Below are 21,778 nucleotides of genomic sequence, written 5' to 3'. Positions count from 1 at the left end.
TGCATGCCCCACAATGATCCTGGTAGATAACATCGATTGGGGGGGGGTGGGAGGGGAGAGGAGAAATCCACTAAAAATGGAATTTCGACAATCTTGTCAATCAATCATGTTCAACCTCCAATTAGATTAATTAACATGGTCAGATTCTATTCATTTCTTTCATTAAGCGTTCATTAAAAAGAAATTCTAAATGAAAAGGTATCAAAGTTCATCCTTCAGTGACTTTCAGGCATGAAACTCTATGGTGGTATTGTTTGGATACCAGTGTTTCAGATTTCATGCAAATTTTAATACAATTCTTTGTTTGAGTCTTTTGCACTGATTGTCAGATGGGGAGTGTTTTGAGCATCACTTTCACACACCAGAATTATTCATTGTGGTCAGATTATTTGTCATAGTGGTAAGGTCGATGAATGAGCAACTCCGGTTTGACCCAAGCACTGATGAACTGGATCTGTCATCAGTAGTGGAGTCAAGCCATATCACCATCTTCCTTTCAAAATCTGTTGTTGATTGGTGTCTTGGAGAGATGTTCATGGACAGGAAGTGTTTCCAGAACTTGTCAAAAGTTCCAGAAGTCTGCAAGAGACAGCTTGGCAGAAATTAGCATTGTATCTTGATCTCATCTAAACCTCATCATTCCTACAGAGGATTGGCCAACCATTTAGATTATCAGCAAGGCAGGGAGAAAGAGGATACCCACAGAAAGGAAATCCTTGTGAAGCAGTCAATCATAAGTATAGCCAACTCCACCCCCCCGCCCCCCCCACCACCGCACACCACACTTTTTGGCCTAAATACCACATTTTCCATATGACCCATGAAAAAACTCAACCCCTCTATTTTTTGCCCCGACCACCCATCTATCCGAGATCCCAACGCTCCAACCGCAACCCCTTGCTTTGGCTGCCCACCCATCTGAGCTCCCGGCACCTTGACCACCCACCCATCTGAGCTTCCGATGCCCCGTGCACCGGCCCACTGGAGCTCCTGATGCCCTGACTGTGGATCCTTGCCCTGGCTGCCCGCTCACTGGAGCACTCACTGCTCTGAAGAATGAACTTCACCCCCAGCTGCCCTCCCACCAGAGCTCCCAATGCTCCAACCACAGACTCTCACCTTGGCCCTAGCTGCTCACCCATCAATGCCCTGGCCATAGACTCTCTCCTAAGCCCCAGCTGTTCACCCAACCGATCTCTCAAATGACACAGGTACTTACCACGATCAAAGGATTACCAGTATGCTCCTAAATTTAACCCAAAAAGTGGTCAGAAAACCCAACTATTACACAAGTATATACAGTGGTTTGCTATTAGTCAGAACTATAAAAAAGAAATTGTTTCTTTGTAGTATTTAAAGTTGTCTTTCACATTTCAATTTGGCTTACTCCTTGGACATGTTCTTAAATGGATGAAGATGTTTGTATATGACATGAATGGAGGCTGTCAACCCTTCTCATCTATACCAGCTGTCAGGAGGTTCCATTGCCCCATTAATTTTTCTTGTCACACTTTCTCCCCACTTTCCCTCAACTCTTTCCCGATGCCCCACCCAGGAGACAATTTTCAGTGGCCATCAAACGCATCCTCTTAAATGTTAAAATTGAGTCTGCATTCCATCACTTCAGCTGGAACCTTGTTCCCCAATCCCACCACTCTCTGTGAGAAGAAGTTCCCCTCATATTCCACCTAAACTTTTCCCCTTGCATTCTTAACCCATGTCTTCTGGTTTGTATCGCGCCTACCTTCAGGGGAAAAAGCCCATCGACAATTACTCTGTCTCTCTCTGCCTCATAATTTTAACAAATCTCCCCTCATTCTTCTCTGCTGCAGGGAATAAACACCTAACCTGTTTAACCTTTCTCTGTAACTCAGTTCCTGAAGTCCAGGCAACATCCTAGTAAATCTTCTCTCCACTCTTTCTATCTTATTGATATCTTTCCTGTAGTTAGGTGACCAAAACTGCACACAATTCTCCACATTTGACCTCACCAATATCTTATACAACTTTACCATCACATCCCAACTCTTGTTCTCACTACTTTGGTTTATGAAGGCCAATATGCCAAGAGCTCTCTTTACAACTCTACCCAACTATGACACCACTTTCTGTATTCTCAGGTCCCTCTGTTCTATCGCACTCCTCAGTGCCCGACCATTTACCGCGTACGACCTTTCTTGGTTTGTCTTTCTCAAAATGCAACACCTCACACTCCTCTGCAGTAAATTACATCTGCCATTTTTCAGCCCAATGAAGAAACAAAGTTAAGCAGGAACATTACTGAGCTGAGAAGCAGCTCAGTTCGTGAGCAACTCGTTTCCTCTGAGCATTGCTTTATGACCAGTGCCAAAAAAAAACATAACTTTGAATGAAGAGCAGTTGCTCAAATGTGAGTCTAATCGCTCTTCTCATCTATAATGGACCCTCCAAGAGGGCCATGTGGTTCTTTTGGTTCAATGTTTTGTTTCTAAAGCTCTGTGAAAATGTAAATTCTGCACATATTTAATTAATAACAGGGCTTTGACTTAGAATAGAAGAGACAATGGTTTCTTGCCTCTGTCAGTGCCTGCACCAGCTATCAGCCAGTACATCCCTTCAAATGGTATTTCACGCAGCTTCAGAAAAAAAATGCACTAAAGATTTATGGACTGCTTTATCGAAAAAATGTTTGTGTTGAAGCCCTATTTATAAATTCCTGGTGATCAATAAATTTTAATTTTTTTAATGTAAATTAAATTTAGACATACAGCAGGCCCTTCTGGCCCATGAACCCGTTCCACTCAATTACACCCAATTGGCCTACAACGATCCCCCCCCATCATCACCCCCCGTGTATTTTGAAGGGTGACAGGAAACCAGAGAATCTAGAGGAAGCTCACGCAGACAGAGGGAGAACGTACTAACTCCTTACAGTCAACACCGAATTTGAACCCGGATTTCTGGTGTTGTAACAGCTTTGCGCCAACTGCCAAGCTAGCTGTGCGGCCCGTGCGCTAACCATTATGGTTTTTAGACTGCAGGCACGTATCAGCACAATTAAGGAATTTTGCCACTACACAGGCAGTCTAAAAAGGAATGTGCAGGAATTTTGATTCTATTCCTGCACCGCGATTTATCCTACAACTTTTTGGAGGAAGCCTGCAGTGTAAATTGTACCAGAAAAACTCCTTGACGGTCATTCACTCTACAGTATGTCCAACCACGGAACTGTTGCACTCAGATACTTGCAATCTAAAGAGACGCCCAGTGCGAATGACCACACAGGCAGTAATTACGTTAATTTTTTTCTGCGATTTTCCCGACATTGCAGTCTAAAACCCATACATTTCTGACCTCCTGAATTAGTCAGGCCTGCATCGGGCAGGTATTGTCCAATCCTGATTATTGTAACAGATCAGGCTCCAAACTGCTTCCCAGACAGCTCTTCAAGGCATCCATCTCCTTCTTAATGGACAACGTCACGAACATTTCATCCCATTGAATTCAGATCGGCAGTCATCGAACAAGATTCACAATCTGATTTTGTCAATAGCTTTTGTCCTATCCAGGAATAATGAGTTATTCTGATGGCCAAATTTTAACCAAGTCTGTATTTTTGAATTAACTTTTGTGAAATAAGAACATTCGATAAAATCATATTTGACTGGGCTTAACTTCTATCACCGTGAATCTACTAATCCATTGCAGTGAGCTCATTAACTGTTGAACAACAGGAGAATTGTTTTCCAGGCTATTTTTAAATGTAAATAGTCATAGAACTTACTTTAAATTTTGATTATGTTAATTACTTGCTGTAATTATAATAGTAGTGGCAATAATTCAATATCAATGCAACTCATTGTGTATGAAGTGTTTTGAGATGTTTTGAAAATATGACGAGACCATATAAATTCAGGACCTTGTAGCAGTTGGGCATATGCTCAATGTCCAATGTTACTCTGCAAGCCTGCTTTGCAGTTGCATTGAATAAGTCTTAACATTTGCAGCATTAAAAAAACACAGAAGCTGTTATAGGATCCCAGATGGTTTGAATGCTTCGGGGAAGGAGAGTTGAACTCCCCATCCAATCTAGCCTGCAAAGTGAGCCAAAGCAAATTAGTATGGGCTGATTTCATAAGGCCCTCGAGGAGACGATGCAATCTTCTCCAGAGGGTTGTTAACTCGGCCTGTGACATCACGGGCACCAGACTTCAGTCCATCGAGGACATCTACAAAAAAAAAGCTACCTCTATCCTCAGAGACCTCCACCACCCAGGCCATGCCCTCTTCACTCTGCTACCATCAGGATAAAGGTACAGGAGCCTAAAGACGAGCACTCAGCGGCACAAAGACAGCTGCCATCAGATTCCTGAATAATTAATGAACCAAAGACACTGCCTTACTTTCGTGCTCTATTTTTACTTTATTAAAATATAATAATTATCGTAAGATGATTTTAATATGAATATTTCCACTATAATTTTGTTGCTGCAAAAACACTGAATTTCATGACTTGTTCATAATAATAAAATCTGATTCTGATTCTAAAACCTTGAAGAAGGACTCAGGCCTGAAACGTCGGTTTTACATCTTTACTTCCTATTGTTGCTGGGTTCCACCAGCATTTCTATTTCACAACAGATCAGCAGGTCCTCAGATTTTTGTAAGAAGTGATTTGGAATGTTCCACCCTTATCCATCATGGCACTAGGTTTAAAAGGTCGTAATGGAGAAGCCTTGGCTATTTTCCTACCATATCTGGGCAGTAGATTACTTACGATGCTCCCATTCGCACATCATAATTTGTAAATTTCATTAAAAAGACAAGATTCACTGCTGGGGGCTTTGGGCCAGTAGTACCTCTTTTGTGTATCCTTACAGCAAACAAAAGTTAACAATTTGTGTGTATTATTTACATGACAATAAAGAGATCTTGAAGCACTTTGTCTGGTGGATTATAATTGTGACTGTTAATACAATATCACGGATTAGTTGCACAAACGTCCTGCTGAGCATGGCCATGATTGCCATAACCTAAGGTTTATGGAACATGCTCAGAACTGTACACTGTTCTTAAAAAAAGGAACATAAGAAATAGGAGCTGGAGTCGGCCATCCTGGCCGTTGAGCCTGCTCCACCATTCAATGAATTCCTGGCTGATCTGATGATGGGCTCATCTCCACCTGCCTGCCTTTTCCCCATATCCCTTAATTATCCTACCATGTAAAAATCTATCCAACCTTGTCTTAAATATATTTACTGACGTAGCCTCCACTGCTTCCATGGGCAGCGAATTCCATAGATTCACCACCCTCTGTGAAAAGCCGTTCCTCCTCATCTCTGTCCTAAATCTAATGCCCTGAATCTTGAGGCTATCACCCCAAGTTCTAGTCTCTCATAACAATGGAAACATCTTACCTATGCCTTTCTTAATTTTATGTTTCTATTCTAAAATCCAGCAAGTGCTGTCTCCAGATGACTCAATCTCTCCCTTCATCCTTGTAATTAACCTGATGAATCTCCTCTGCACCACCTCCAAAGCCAGTACATCCTTCCTCAAGAAAGGAGACCAGAACTCCATACAGTACTCCAGATGCAGTCTCTTAACGAAAGCCAGGTGCATGGATTTTATTTAACACATTATAAACTATATTAAACAGCCCCCCCCCCCCAACCCACACCTCACTTCTTCCCCTGTTATTTTCCCCCAGTTCTGTCTCTTCCCTATCTCCTTTTGCACAAACATGATCAATGCTTACCTCTTCCCATATCAATTGACACCTTTTGTTGATCTGGATTCCTCCCCCTGCCAACAGTTGCAGCATAACCTCCCTGCTCCTATATTTAATCTCTCTAGCAATGAAGGCCACCATTCCATTTGCCTTCTCGATCGCCTGCTGCATCTGCAAACCAGCCTTGTGCGATTCATGCTCAAGCACTCTCAAGTCCTTCTGCATAGCAAAATGCTGCAATTACTTGCCATTTAATTAATAATCTGGATATAAATGAATCAGTATTACACAACTATTACACCCCTCTTCATGTTCACTGAAAAAAAAGATGTTTTTAAAGTTTTTTTTTATGTCACTCTGTTGCAGTCATGAATCATGAGTGAGTACCTGTTTGTATGTTAGATAATGCTCGTGACCTTTGACAGAAGTGTCAACTTTGAATTTTCAATTACTTCAGTAATCTTGAGATTATCCATTGTGAATCCGTCAATGGTGGATGGCGTTTTCGGTGCATGGATTTTATTTAACACATTATAAACTATATTAAAGCACAAGACAGTCATTTTAAAGGGCTACATTTCATATAGAGTTGCAGGCGACGTGGCGTTGATCTGAATTTCTTGTATTTCTTTTGGCTTATATGTTCTATTTTCTTGGCTTTGTTCATGTAAGTGTAGATCATCAATACTGCAGAGCACCTCTGGAAGACTTGTACACATAGGCAGTCTAAAACTCAGTAAGGTTGGCAACATTCCTGATGTTGAATTAATCTACAATATCAGAAAAATCAGTCAATTTCTTACTTCCTTGAGCATGCAGATACTTCCTTTAGCACTGATCATTCCACTTTGCCAATGGTTTGTGACCGGGGAGGTGTGGGGCTGTCGTGTGGAACTGAGGTAAATGTCACGTTTTCTGAAGGTGAGCCATTGGGCCCGTGTCTGTGCTGTTAGCATTCTATAATTTCGTGAAGTCATCACTTTGGAATGGTTCATTGGATGATCTGTTATCCATCCTCACTGTTTGCTGAATATCAAATAGCACAAAGACATAATCAAGTAAAAAAAAACCACAAAAATTGCTGGAGGAACTGAGCCGATCTTGCAGTGCCCATGGGAGGTAAAGATATAGAACCGATGTTTCAGGCCTGAGCCCTCTTCAAGAAGGACTCAGCATCAGGCAAAAAACGTCAGTTATTTATCTATTTTCTATGGACGCTGCGAGACTTGTTGAGTTCCACCAGCATTTCTGTTTTTTACTACAATCTCAGAATTTGCAGACCCTCTTGTTTCATCAAACTTTCTATCGGTGCCGAGCAAGTGATTAGCAGATTGTAGACGTGCAAGTAAAGACAATGTTAACCAGTGGCCAGTTGAGTAATTCTGATATCTTTAGTTCTTGTAGGCTTGAAATTATGATTTCTTGAATGCTAGACATTTATATTCAACAATTCAACTGATTTTCTTTCTTTGAACATTTCCTTGCTGGAAATGGAGAGACTGGACGCAGGCTGGGAGATTGCTTTGTAGAACACCTTGGCTCCGTCCGCTGCAACAGCTTGGATCTCCCAGTGCCCATCCATTTCAATTCCCCATCCCATTCCCTCACTGACATGTCCATCCATGGTCTCATGCACTGCCAGACTGAGACCACCTGCAAATTGGAGGAACAACACCTCATCGGACTGAGCACCCTCCAACCAGATGGCATTAACTTTGACATCTCTGGCTTTCGTTAAACAAACAGCCCCCCCCCCCCCAACCCACACCTCACTTCTTCCCCTGTTATTTTCCCCCAGTTCTGTCTCTTCCCTATCTCCTTTTGCACAAACATGATCAATGCTTACCTCTTCCCATATCAATTGACACCTTTTGTTGATCTGGATTCCTCCCCCTGCCAACATTGTTTGAATTCTGAGACTTTCAGAGATTTCCTGCTTCTGTTTATTCACTTGATGAAGGGCTCAGGCCTGAAACATTGGCGATAGATCTTTGTCTCTTATGGATGCTGAAAAGACCAACTGAGTTCCTCCAGCATTTCTGTGTGTTTTTACTACAATCAACAAGCCTTGCCTTGTGTTTTGTAAACAAATGCAGGAATCTCACATCAACCCTCTTGGATTTGAATAGTAATTGTGATTAGAAGTGTTGGTATAGCTGTCAAAGTTTACAAAGCAGTGTCCTGGCATCTCCTCTCCAAAGTGAAGATCATTGCAGTGTGTTCACTCAACGCACGTGTAGCAACTGTGTGTGGACTTGTGAGTTCCCATCTTCTCTCTCATTTATGGCTGAGTGCAGTGAATAACAAATACTCAACGACATCACAATTGTAACTCTCTGCCATAACTTCAACCCTTGGTACGTACCAGGATGAGTGTGCTGAACAACAAACTCTCGAGAAATGGCTGCACCTTCGACCAACCTGATGCCGTTACCTCAGCTTCGAGGGGCCAGCTCTCAGCTCTCTCAAAGTGCGATGGTATTTTGACATTGTTGCACTTCTCTGTGAACGGTAAGACACAAAATGCTGGAGAAACTCAACAGGTCAAACAGTGTCCTTTATCATTAAGTAGAGCGGCCTCCCAGCAGGAGTGGGAGCTCAGACTCAGTGGCATTTCCACTCTTTACCTCCCTCCCTCCTCTCCCTTTCCTCTCCCCTTCCCTCCCTCCTCTCCCCTCCCTCTCTTTCCCCTTCTTTCCAAAACGTCAGTTATCTATCTCCGCTGTTGCTACCTCAAGGACACTGTTTGACCTGCTGAGTTTCTCCAGCATTTGGTGTTTTTACTTTAACCACGGTGTCTACAGAATTTTGTGTTTTATTTCTCTGTGAACAGTGATCACCAGGTTGAGTTGCTACACCTCCACCATTAGATTCCAAAACAGGCTAATTCAGACTCATTTAAAGATTCTTACTTTGCATGTTATTTTTTGCTGAATATTTATTTTTTTCTGCATTGCACAGTCAATTTGATAACATTTCTTTCTTTGATTACATTTCCCTCATTTTTTTTCTTGAGTACAGTTTACAGTTACTGATAAGTAGAAATTCTACCTGGCCCACAGAAATAAAGGAATCTCAGGGTTGCATGTGATGTCATGTATGTACTTCCACAATAAATTTGAACTTTGAATTACAGTACAACCCGATTATCCAAAATGGTTGGGACCGGACCTATTTTGCATAACTGAATTTTTCGGATATCTGGTCATTTTTTAAAAACAGTAGCAACAGCTAATCACTTGTTTCAATGTTTCATCAGGGGCCGTTCTGGCTTCACGTCCTGGTTCTTGATGTTGGAGCCCGACATAGACCCAGTCATCACCTGAAGTCCCCGCTCCAGCCTGGGAGCCCGAGCAGGGGTGTAGCTTGGGTGAAAGGAGTCCCCCCACATTTTCAGCCCAGAGCGCCCCCGATCCTACTGCCCTCCCGCACTGCATATTTTTGAACTGTGGGACCGGAATTCCCGACGCTTGACTCCGAACCCTCATCTTGGCCTACACCGGAGCTCCCATCTGGTGTGTATGTGCAAGTAGACTGAAGAGAGGATTTGGAGTCAGCATTGGGAGCTCCAGTGTAGGCTGAGGGAAGGATTTGGACTCGTGCGTTGGGACCCCTGGTCACCGGAACTCCTGACGCCCAAGTCCCAACTCTAAACTCTGCTTACCATGCACACATGCCGGGGAGTCCAGTGTGCATGTGCAGTAGTAGGCCGGGGGCAGGGTTTGGAGTCAGCGTTGGGAGCTCCAGTGTGCCGATGAGGGAGGGAGGGAAGATGCTAGGTGGGGAGGGGAGAGAGAGAAGGAAGGGGAAAGGGAGGGAGGGGAGAGGTGGGAGGGAAGGGGAGAGGAGGGAAGTGAGGGAGGGGAGAGGAGGGAGGGAAGGGGAGAGGAAGGGGAGAGGAGGGAAGGAGGTAAAGAGTGGAAATGCCACTGAGTCTGAGCTCCCACTCCTGCTGGGAGGCCGCTCTACTTAATGATGCTGGGACAAGGGATTCTTCCAACTGCTTACGCTGGCACACAGTTTGACAGGGAGAGTTGGAGAGAAAAGTCAATAAGGAAGGAAAAGAAGAAATGGAAAGAGGAAGGGGAGGAAGTTACCGGGAGGGACTTCCTGAAATGGGGACAATGATCGTTCTCATTTCATGTTGGGTGAATTTTTTTTCAACCCTTGAGGTCAGTTCGGCTCCAAAACAAATTTTGGATAAATGAGGATTTTGGACAATCAGATCTGTACTGTATTTTAGAAACAAGTTCTGTCCTGATATTTCTGTGCTTTCTGATGAAATAGCAGAAACAAAAGAAATGAAATTAAAAACTGAAATTAATGTTTTAAAAGTGTCCACTTTCTTAAAAAATAGTTAATCCTTTTTGAGATGATTCCTCGCATCTGATGAATTTGAATATGTTGAGGCACGGTCCACCAAGGCTAAAATGGCGAACGTCTGCCAGCCAATTTCACCATGAGGTCAACCTTCATTATGTTGCCCAACGTGACCCTCGTCCTGTCCATCACAGTCACCTCCTTGACTTCCTTATTAATTCGATGAGTTGCCTTGGTCCCCAGAAACAAAGCCCTCTCCCTCCAACCTGATGCAAATCGCTGTATGTGGAGTCGGGAACCTCCACCCAAACACTTTCTCAGTGTTATTTGGTTCTTTGACTTGGCAGCAATGGGATCTTGAGACCCCTTTTCACATTAAAAAACTGGAAATGAATGTTTGCTACAATGCATAAACGTGCTGGGGAAACTCAGCAGATCATGCATTGTCCATAAGAGGTACAAGGTCACCAGTGTCTTAGACCTGAAACGTTGTGATGACTCTTCCCGCCGATGCTGCATGACCAGCTCATTTGTATATTGGACTTGACCCCAGCATTTGCAGATTTGCTCGTTAGCTCAGTAATATTTGCTGCTCCATTCAAATGACTGTGGGATATCTGACAGTGCCATAGGTGACACAGAGGAATGAAACTCGACCTCCTTGTTCCCAGCAGAGGGTGGAGATGGTTACACTGTTCAGCAAGTGCTTGGAACATTTTATGCCATTTCAGAAATGTGTTTCTCTCGAGGAGGAGTTGCTACAAAACAACCCTGTTAAGGCACTTTTTATAAGTTACTTCGTGGGATGCGCAGGAATATTGAATTCAAGGATATTTTGAAGTAAATGGACAGTGGAAAGACATGAGGCAGCCATTCAAAGGCATAGAAATCAGGTCCTGATTCATTGGCTCGCTCTTCCTCTCCATGGATGCTGCCTGATATGCCTCCAGCTGCAGGTCAGCACTGTTAGCGTAGGAATTAGGGCAACAGTATTATAGCGCCAGTGACTCAGGTTCAAATCCAGCACTGTCTGTAAGGAGTTTGCATGTTCTTCCTGTGTCTGCGTGTATTTTCTCCAATTGCTCCCGTTTCCTCCCACCCTCTAAAACATATGGGTCTGTTGGTTAATTTGGATGCAATCAGGGCAGCACAGGTTTAAATGGCCAGAATCCATTTCTACCGTGCAAATCACATCCAAAAAAAACTTAATGCAAAACCCCTCTTTGCTCAAGATGGCAGGTTTTGTGTTTCTTTGCCTTCCAGAACAGGTAATGTTGGCTCTGCGCAGCTGAAAATTGAGAGAAACACCCAAGTCTGAAATTTGCACTCGCCACAGTCAAAACATGAAAAGATAAGGTGAGAATTGTTTGAACCAACATCAAGGCATAGTTTACTTTCAACTCATAATGAAGTAACCAAAGAATTTGGCCATTAATTATCAAGTAGCGCTCTGTCGAATAATACACAGGAAGGGGATGAGTTCCTGCTGTGTTCCACAAAAGATCATTGATGAATTTGACAAGTTTTCACTTCCACAAAATATTTCGCTGTCTTTTTTTTAAATACAAAGGCTTTGAATCTTCTGTGAATCTGAATTGGATGGCCTCAGAAATGGGTACGATGATACCAATGTTCTGTTCCCCTGCACCTGTTGATTACAATGCAGGGAGTCTGATAACTTTAGACTGCTTTACTCAGCTTATAAATGAGTGACCTCAGCTCCAGACATGCTTTAGCAGAGAGAATAAAATTGGAAGTGGTTAACATTATTTCAAGGTCCTAAAATACCGCATCACCTTGTGCAATCGTTGATTCCAAAAAATAGTCGACCCCCCCTTTTTTCACCCAAAACACGGATATTTTTGTATGACCCATATAAAAGTCAAACCCCCCCCCGCTAGGCCCCGACTGCCTGCTCATTTGAGGGCTGGACACCCTACAGCAGACCTTTGCCTTGGCTGCCCGCTCCTGACTGCCCGCCCACCAGAGCTCGCGACGCCCTGGCTGCGGGTCCTTGCCCCGCCAACCCACCCGTCCAAGCTTCCTGCTGCGGATCCTCGGCCCAGCCGCCCACCCATTCGAACACCAAGCTCTTGACGTCCCCGATAGTGGACCCTCGGTCTGGCTAGAGCTACCGATGCCCTGGCCATCTGCTCATCCGAGCTTACAATTGTAGATTCTCACCCCGGCCACCCACCCATCTGAACTCCTGATGCCTTGGACAACGCAGGTACTTACCGCGGTCAAATGTTTGACCCGTGTAAAATCCTGAAAAAATGGTCCAAAAAATTCAATAATTACATGAGTATATATGGTATATATTTTAAATTATATTTTTATGTGAATATTATATGCTGCATGCAAAATGTATTATGACTGTATTTGTGTGTGCCATAATCCGAGGAGATACTGTTTCATCACGTTGCATATGTACAGTGAGATAATTATAAAAGAACTTAAAAGGCAGGGTACATGGTTACTGCAGCAGAAACTGGCCTGGAAAAGAGTCAAATCTGGGATAAAAGTGGGAGGGGACGGGAACCGTGGTTTATGGGTACTGCACTGGACACCTCAGCATGAGGGGTCCAGGATCAGAAAGAAGTCAGAAGTCTTGCTGGACAAGCGAAGCAGGGGGAGCTGGCAGAAATGGTGGTCTGAGCCTGGAGTCAAGCACCAAGTAATGAGAGGTGGTGCGGTGAGGCTCAGTGACCACAACAACTGGACCAGAGTGAATGGATCTTCCCAAACCAATTACCACCAGTAATGAATCACCAACAATCACCACAAATCAAGGACTTGTGCTTAACCTTCACATGTACCACCGCACCTTCATTCTGCATTTCTGTAACCTTCATATCCACAATGCACAGGTTGAGCCTATGCCAGCTAATTAACCACCACAGCAACACTGTTCAATGATATGTGCAATGCTCACTTATAGCTAGCTCACTTACTTAAAGTGGGATGTGAGTGGAAAGAGAAAGGTTGAGAACCACTAAATACAGTGAGGGTTTGTTCTCAGAGGAAAGAGAGAGAGAGAGGTACTCCACGTGGTGGATTCTATTCAGCTGCAGGGGCCAGCTCAGGGATGCCCAAAGTGTATCCATTCAAGGGAGCCGATAACAAGGTGCGCACTTACCTGTGGGCAGCCTAACCTAGATTGACCTAGAGAAATGACTTTCGACCTGTCTGGTCAGATGACCCTCAGCAAGCTCCTTTGTTCGGAGCAGTTACCTGTCGGACCAGCGGGATAATCCTCCGGATAACGAAAACCCACACAGATCACTGGGAGAATGTGCAAACTCCACACCAACAGCACCCAAGGTCAGTATCCAATGGAGAGGCCACAGCACCACCTGTTGCACCTTTGCCCTGTCGAACTGCATGTGAGATTTTTGAAGCATTTAATTGGGTAACAAATCTTGCGTAGATTGCCACAGACTTCCAGGGTAATGTCAGTGGCCTTGAGCAAACCATGTAGTAAAACAGAAACAAACTCTGGCTCTCCTCTCCCTTTAGTCTTTTATCGAGGTTTTTGACCACATAAAATATGTCAGTATCTCGTCTGTTTCTTGCAAGGATCAGCATTGTGGAACAGATTGGGCTGACCTGACATATGAAACCACAACACATTTAATTTATTTCACAATCACTGAAGCCAAAACCCATGCATCATAAGTTAGTCTTGCTTACATCTGGTTTGATCCAACTGTGTTGCTACAATCGGTATTGAATGGTTGAGTAATTATTTTTCTAAAGGCTCAGAATGGCATTGAGGACAATGTATCAAGTGGCAAACGCCACTGAAAAAAAAAGAAATCTTGTTTTATTATCTCAGTACAGTGCACAAGGTCACATATCAACCATTCAAAGCAAAAGAGAATTGGAGATGGTATTTGAATTTGGTCTTTGTTTTGCAATGAAAATACAAATCTAGAGTATGCTGAAAAAGACTGGAATCCATTTCAATTTCGGCTATGTAAATATTACTGTTCATTGAGTTAGAAAGCATTGACTTCAAACCAGCATAACCTATACTGATTGCACCTGGATTACATTAGGTACTTCAAAGAGATGCAATTGAAAATAATTATAGTTTTATTGCAAAAATATTGAGATAAACTGTGATTCAGAGAACCTCCTTCTCAACACAAGTTTAGTGATTTGCCAAAGGCCAGGGTATGGAGGGTGGTAGATTGTGGTCTGAAAACGTAACGTCATGGCGTTGGAGTGAAGAAAAAAGACAGACATTTTCCTTAGGCAACATTGTTTTCATATGTAAGAGAGAGGCTTTGCAGAACATACAAGACTTTCCTTTTCAGATTCATTAGTTGTATTGTGTTTGAGGCACCCATGTCATTGATGAAGCCAGCATTATTGATCCCTTGTTCGAGGGTGGTAGGTGTCTTGCTTGAGCATACTGAAGATGCTTTGCTGCTTTAATCTTACAGCTCATGTTGGAATGGCTGGTGGCTGGATCAGGGTCCATGGAGGAGCTGTTTCTCATCCTTATGAGGACATCCTTATGTCATTCTGGCAACAAACAGGGGCTTTATCACAAAGAGAAACACATTGAATTCTGCCCGTGTGTGGAGAACCACACCATATCAGTTTAACCAAAGATCCATATTAAACAGCTGCTGTATTATTTTTTTGTTGCAACTTATCATTTGTTAGTTCAGGTGTAATCACTGCATCTTTTACTGGAAGATGGAATATTACTGTTAATCTTCAGGATAAAACACTTATCCACATTTCTATTGTAACAGATCCAAGGCAGGCCAGAAATTTAGAACCTAAAGTAGCATAGATTTTTCAGTGTTGGACTCCACTTTGCTTGTGTGGTGCATGGAGGACATGCGCCCAATTGGATCCCTGCAAATAATTGTGAAACACAGCCTAACATACTTTGCAGGGGATGGTATGCACCCAGAGCCGAACACCAAGAAGGGATCTGCATGTTTCCTGGCGGGAACTCACTGGCTTCAGTGCAACTGCAAACACCGGGTGGTGCAAACAGTCGGAGTCCGTGTCATCCTGGTGAGGTAGACTCTCCGGGGCAGCCTGGTGGCAGCATGGAGGACCACTTATAGAAGAGAGAAAGTGAGAGTAAGTGTGAGCGAGTGGGGGGGGGGAGGGGTTGGTGAGAGTGAGGAAGTGAGAGAGATCCCCGTTGCATTCAGAGGGATTGAGTCATTGAGCTAGAGGTCCTGCGACAGAGTCTTCTACAGAGATGATAATCCCTACAAAAAGTAGCAAAGGAAATAGAAATCCTATAGTCTCCAAGGACACAGTATATCAAGTCTTCGCACACACATGCACGCACGCCAATTATGAATGCACACATACTTTGTGAGCATTATAGTTGGATGGATTATTGTCCTCGCTGCCCCAATGCTTGGGACTCAATGGTCCTTCTGGTCATAAGGGGCAGGATGGACTCCATGACTATGAGGCACTGCTCATGTGAGGTGACCACCTATCCGATTCCTTATTGTTTTACCTGGTGGATGAGATGAGGGATACTGAATGACCTTTTCAGTATAATCTTCATGTTGGGAAAGTGCAGGAAAGGATGAAGTATGTGTGCATTCATAATTGGCGTGCGTGCATGTGTGCGTGCGTGTGCGAAGACTTGATATACTGTGTCCCTGGAGACTATACATCTGTTTCATTGTGTTCACGCCTGTTTTGACATCATTAAGGTGGTTTAACTGCAACAGGGAAGTCAGTCCTGCCTTGTCAAGGAGCTTGAGGGAGGTCTATCACCAAGTTTTCCCAAGAGTTTAATTAGATGCATGGTCTTGCAGCTTTGATGCAATCTCACCAATCCAGGTTCAGATCTGGCCTGTGCCACCCACCTTGAAGCTCAAGTGAAATATGTGAACAGGGATGATGCCCTCACTGAACAGGGATATAACATGCTTCTGCCCTTAATCTACAGAGGGTTGTTTCCCATGAGCACCATGCTATTCCATCCCCGACTCCGTGCCACCCCCCCACCATGCTAGTTTATTTCAAGACCTCCTTCACATGTCTGGCACCCATCCTAAGTCAATGTGATGTCATCTATCCATCCCCATAGCTCAGAAACCATATCATCCAATATTGTTTATGGTCATCCCTCATTGCATTTATCACCACCTCATTCACCTCCCGCCCAACCACCCCACCTCTCCACACTTGGACCTCTTCTCCAGCCTTGCCATCAAACAAAGGCAAGTCCCTTTCTCTCTTCTGTAAGTGGTCCTCCATGCTGCCACCCGCCCCCTCCATGTCCCACCCAACCAACTATTGATAGCTCTTCTAGATTGTGCCACGATCCACCTACCTATTTTTTTTAGCTGGAGTTGGTGGAGATTATATCTGTGCATGTGTTTTCACTTAAGAGGCCTCAGGCTATGTACATGCTATAATTTAGCTGCTGGAATTGGTCTCACATCAAACTGAAATGGACATGAAATATCAGAGTCCTGTTTGATGCACAGGAAAAATTCTTAGATCAATGTTTGCAACATCCTTCTGCTTATTCCTTGAAGAAGGGCTCAGACCCACAACGTTGGGAAAGTATCTTTGTCTTTTATGAATGCTGAAAGACCGGCTGAGTTCCTCCAGCATTTTTGCTCCAATGTTGGTAACATCACACATTTGTAACTAGCTACAGATTTAATTAATAATTGGTATATTCTATTATAAGGAAGTTAGGAACTTGAATCCTTCAACATAACAGTGTGGTCAATGTTAAAATGAGGCTTCACCAGTCTTCCATTGCCTCTTACTCCATTAACAAATAAACCTTAGACTTGTTTCCAAATTTGTCAATTGGACATTTTTATTTTTTTTTAATTTAGACATTCAGCACTGTTGCAGGCCAATTTGGCCCTACGAGTCTGTACCATTCAATTTACACCCTGTTAATCTAAAACCCCAGTATGGTTTGAAGGGTGGGAGGAAACGGGAGCCCCCAGAGAAAGCCCACGCAGACACGGGGAGAATGTACAAATACTTTATAGACAGCACAGGAATTGAACCCAGGTCTGGTCCCCATCACTGGCACTGTAAAGGCATTGCGCTAACTGCTTCGCCAACCATGCCGCCCAAGTGATGAGGTAAAGAGAGGATCAGTGAGAGAAGGTTTTCACAAAGGTCGAACCTGAAGTCAAATGAAAAGGGTACACAATAAGAGAATCAGAAGTCAATGGGTTGATGGCAGTGTGGGTTAGGGAGTGATGGCAATGGGCACAGGATCAGAAAATTAGACTCTGGTAGGATAAAGGGACATGAGATTGAATGCAGATAGGATGGGGGTTTGGGGAAATTGCAAGCATGTAATTAGAGAACTTGACAGCAACAGCGAGTGGTAGTGGATGACTCTAGTAAAACAGAAACTTTGGAGGATCTCAGCAGGTCCATAGGGAGGTAAAGATATATCAATGATGTTTCGGGCCTTGAAAGCTCCTCAGTGAGATGTTCCTCCAGGATCCCTGTGACTAATTCCGAAGCCAGACTCAACCTTCCAATCAAGGCTGACTTCTTTTTTGTGGGATTCCTATTTGTAATGTAATATTTTAGATGCAATGTTAAAATACTGTTTGTGTTGAGGTCATTGGACGTTATGACAAATCTGGTGCATTCAGTGTGTTTCTGTGAGAAGCAATGTGTAAAATATCTCATTGGGTGTTAGATAAAATAAAAACAATATTGCAGCAAAGAATTTTTATCAGTCATGGATATGTGGTGGCACTTGCACTCTACGTGAGTTGACCTCATTCTTTTCCATCCAACCCTCTCAACATATCCGCCATTCCATTCTCCCTCCTTCACATTCCAAGCTTCTCCTGAAGTAGAACAAATCTGATCAACTTCAAGTGGTCCCAAATTCCACAACCTGCTGAATTCTTTTCCAGATTTCATCATGATCTTGTGCTGATGGCTTCCACACCAGTGAGAATCTAAAATTAATTCAGTTGGAACTGGTTAATCTGACCAGCTGTTGGAATTGCCTGTGGCTGTTAATTTCTTATGAATAAGTAAAGCATTACAAAAATAGTGCTCTGTAAGGTTAATGGCACAGCTAGCAGTTAGCGCAACACCGTCACAACGCCAGAGATCGGGCCTGGGTATCGAATCCCATGCTGTCTGTAAGGAGTTTGAATGTTCTCCCTGTTTCTATGTGGGTTTTCCCCTGGGGCTCCAGTTTCCTCCCATAGTTCGAAATGTACTGGGGTTGTAGGTTACTTGGGTCTAATTGGGGCAGCACAGGGTCATGGGCTGAAACTTGAAAACATAGAGTCAAGGGCGGGAGGGGAATGAGGTGGCCTTTTAAAATTAAAAAAAAACATAGTTACAGTGCCTTAATTATTCCAGTTATAAACACACGCAAATGTACGATTTCCAAAGCCTCAATGAATGACCTTTTTGTGGCAACCAATTGTAAATATTACTGACTTTCCAAGCTATGCTCATGAGGTCTTCCTACGCTGGTGTGTAAGGAAACCTTACAGACTGAGGGCTTTGTGTTCAAGCATTTGGGCAATATTAATTACACTGAAGGTTGGAGTAGCTGGATTTTCTTTATGTCGCTGGCTCAAATTTGCCAACGTACATTTTCTAGCGGTTTCAGAGTTCTCACTCCACAAATTATCTTCAAAAAACAAAGATTAAACCAGTCGGTGGTGAAATAACGTTCAACTGAACACAATCTTTCTGAAAACAAAATTAATGCTGTTTTCTCTACAATTTACAATCTCTGTACTCTGGAAACAGACCAAAATGGAACAGATGAACTTTTCATGTGGAATTTTATTTGTGGTTGTTATGAAGAATGAGGGGGAAGTTGTAACTTGATTGCCATAGTTGCTGATCCAGTAAGATAAAAGTCCATTATTTTGACCACTGATAGATGCCTTTCACTCGAGATGGTTGGAATGACTTAGAATCGAGGCATGGAAACAAGCAATTGGTCAATTTGTCTATTTAGTACACATGCCTCCTCACATACTTGTCCACCTAACACTATCCATATGTCCATCGAACTCTTCCTCCCTCAGTTATGATCTGCTGAGATCAAACACATGAGATTAGGATGTACACTTGAAGCATCATGGATATGGGGACAAGGTGCTTATATGAACAGAGAATGGCTTGGTCAATGACAAGCAATGAGCAGGAGTAAATTATAGAAGGCTTCGGTGAGAGTGCACTCCAAGTACTGTACACAGCTTTGGTCTCCTTATCTGGCGAATGGCGTTCTTGCAATGGAGGGAGTGCAGTTCACTGGATTGTTTCTTGAGATGGTAGGACTGACACAGTAGAAGCAGATTCTAGCCATTGCCGTCCTATTACATTCAATTAACCAATGTTTTTGGAGGGTGGGTGGAAACCGGAGAACCTGGAGGAAATTCATGCAGGTCACAGGGAGAACTTTCAAACCCGGGCTGCTGGCACTGTAATAGCATCACGTTAACGGCTACGCTATCCGTGCCGACATATGGTGAGAGATTGTGTCATTTAGGCATACATTTACTAGAAATAATCAGAATTAGAGCGATCTCATTGAAAACAACATGACTAATCCAATTAGGTGCAGGAAGAATGTTCCTGATGCTGGGGAGTCAGCATCATGGGTCACTGATTAAGGATAAAGGCTCAAGGCTCAAGGAATGACAAAGGACTCAGGCCCGAAACATTGGTTATCCTTTACTTCCCATAGATGCTGTGTGACCTGCTGAGTTTCTCCAGCACTTTTATGTATTTCTCTTTACATTCACTGGTTTCCCAATCTTCACACTTCTAGTTACACCCTCATTTGTTTCAAACTCAATTTCCCTTTCATTATCCCATATCAATTCTGTCTAAGTACCCTTGATGAAGGGCTCAAGCCCGAAACATTGGTTATCTATCTTTATCTTTCCTACCTAAAGTACCAGCTGAGTTTCTCCAGCACTGTGTTTTTACTTAAACCACGGTGTCTGCAGATTTTGGGTTTTACTCTTGCCGAAGTAACCTGTTGCCTCTTCTTCAATTACAGATTCCACCATCTTTCCAATTATAGATGTTAATTAATTTGCTAATTCAAGATCTTTTCATTGTCATGGAATAAAACAGAAGATGCAATATTACACAAGATTTCCTTTAGTCTACCATAAAGCAGACAAATATTCAGCATCAGGATGAAATTGCCCGGTGCCCCTTACAGTCAGCGAAAGAGAAGCAAAAGAGACCCCCCCCTCAGGGTCAATGAGTATCCAAGGATTCGCCTCCAGCCTCCGCAGCCACGCAAACTTTAGTCTAAACCATTGGCCAACCCAAACTCCAGGTCCAAACCTCCAAAACAATCAGATAGCCCTCAGCATCCTTCTGCATCTCGGTTCCGATACCTGGTTCCCCTTCAGCCAGTCTCAAGCCGGTCTCCAGGAGTCCGCAGCCTTGACTGCAGTCACCTGCAGCGTGCTGACTGTGTGGGCTCCTCTCCGTGAGTTGCCACCAGCTCGCCACCGTGTGTTCTTCCACCACAGACCCCCTCGCTGGTCCACCGCTGTGGTCACCATCCCAAAGGGTCATCTCCTCTGCTTCTCCTTCTCAAACAATAGGGTGGGGGGGGAGGGGGGTGTTCTCCCTGTTTTCTGGTGCCTTGTGCCAGTCCCCTGCTTTCCCAGAGTTTGCAACCCCTCAAAGCCACTGCCAAATATAGGCGCCACCATCTCGGGACCAGACCCCATGACCATAGGATTTCAAAATAAACCTCCATCAGCTTCTTCAACAGACTGCAGAAAGCCAACAGTGGTTTACTTTAAAATCCTGTCACTGCGGGGTCTGGCCACAAGATGGAGGCGATTGTTGGAATTGACCACAAAATCTTTGGAAGTAGTGAGAAGGTAAAGTTTCTGGAGAACATCCACAATGCTCAAAGCTATTTCCATCTGTTTATACTCAGGAGTTACCAGTTCATGAAGCATGTATATCACAAGCCTGTGCTCCAATTTATCTGCTCAAATCATAGCTGTTGCAGGTGAGACCAATTCATTACCATTTGGCTTGTTGCTGCCAGCATTTCCTCTCCCAGAAGCAACCAAGTAAAACATAATTTCACTTGGTGCAAAAGTCAAGAAGGATCATTGTGCCGGAGATTATTTACAGCAGGGAAAAAAAATAAATCCTGTCCATTGTTTCACATTTTAAAAAAATTAGAGTTCAAAAGCTGCCAAATGTGACCTTCACCTGATTTGTCTTCCTTTGGCAAAGTAGCATGTTAGAACTGGTGATTAAATCATTTAATGGTACAAGATAACTCACCACCAGCCTTTTGGAGGCAATTGGAGATGAACCATAAATCCTGGTCTTGCCAACAATGCCCACTTCCTGTGAAATATAACACTACAAAGTTCAAAGTTCAATGTTCAAATTTATTGTCAGAGTTTAAACATGATATCACTTACAACCCTTTTTCCTGCAGGCTAGATTATTCGTAACTGTAAACTGTACTCAAGAAAAAATGTAAACAAACTGACTATGCAAATACAGAAAATAATTATTCAATGATAAGTAATGAGCAAGTAAGAGTCCTTGAATGAGTATGTTGTTTGGGAGTCTGGTTGTTGAGGGGTAGCAACTGTTCCTGAACTTGGAGTTACAAATCATGTGGCACCTATACTTCTTTCCTGATGGCAGCAGCGAGAACAGAGTGTGTCCTGGATGGTGTGGATTCTTGATTTACTGCTGCTCTCTGACAACAATGTTCTACGTAGA

The 21,778-nt window shown here is 43.3% G+C and overlaps 1 protein-coding gene across 1 annotated transcript in view; it reads left to right on the top strand.

Moving 5' to 3' along the window:
* fkbp16 (FKBP prolyl isomerase 16) overlaps positions 1-21,778 on the top strand; it is a 132,813-nt gene that overhangs the window by 29,885 nt on the left and 81,150 nt on the right.

The sequence above is a fragment of the Narcine bancroftii genome, chromosome 14, assembly GCF_036971445.1.
Source record: "Narcine bancroftii isolate sNarBan1 chromosome 14, sNarBan1.hap1, whole genome shotgun sequence".
In the NCBI taxonomy this organism is placed as follows: Eukaryota; Metazoa; Chordata; class Chondrichthyes; order Torpediniformes; family Narcinidae; genus Narcine; species Narcine bancroftii.
The sequence above is the reverse complement of the archived record's forward strand: the minus strand, read 5'-3'. Positions and strand labels throughout refer to the sequence as shown.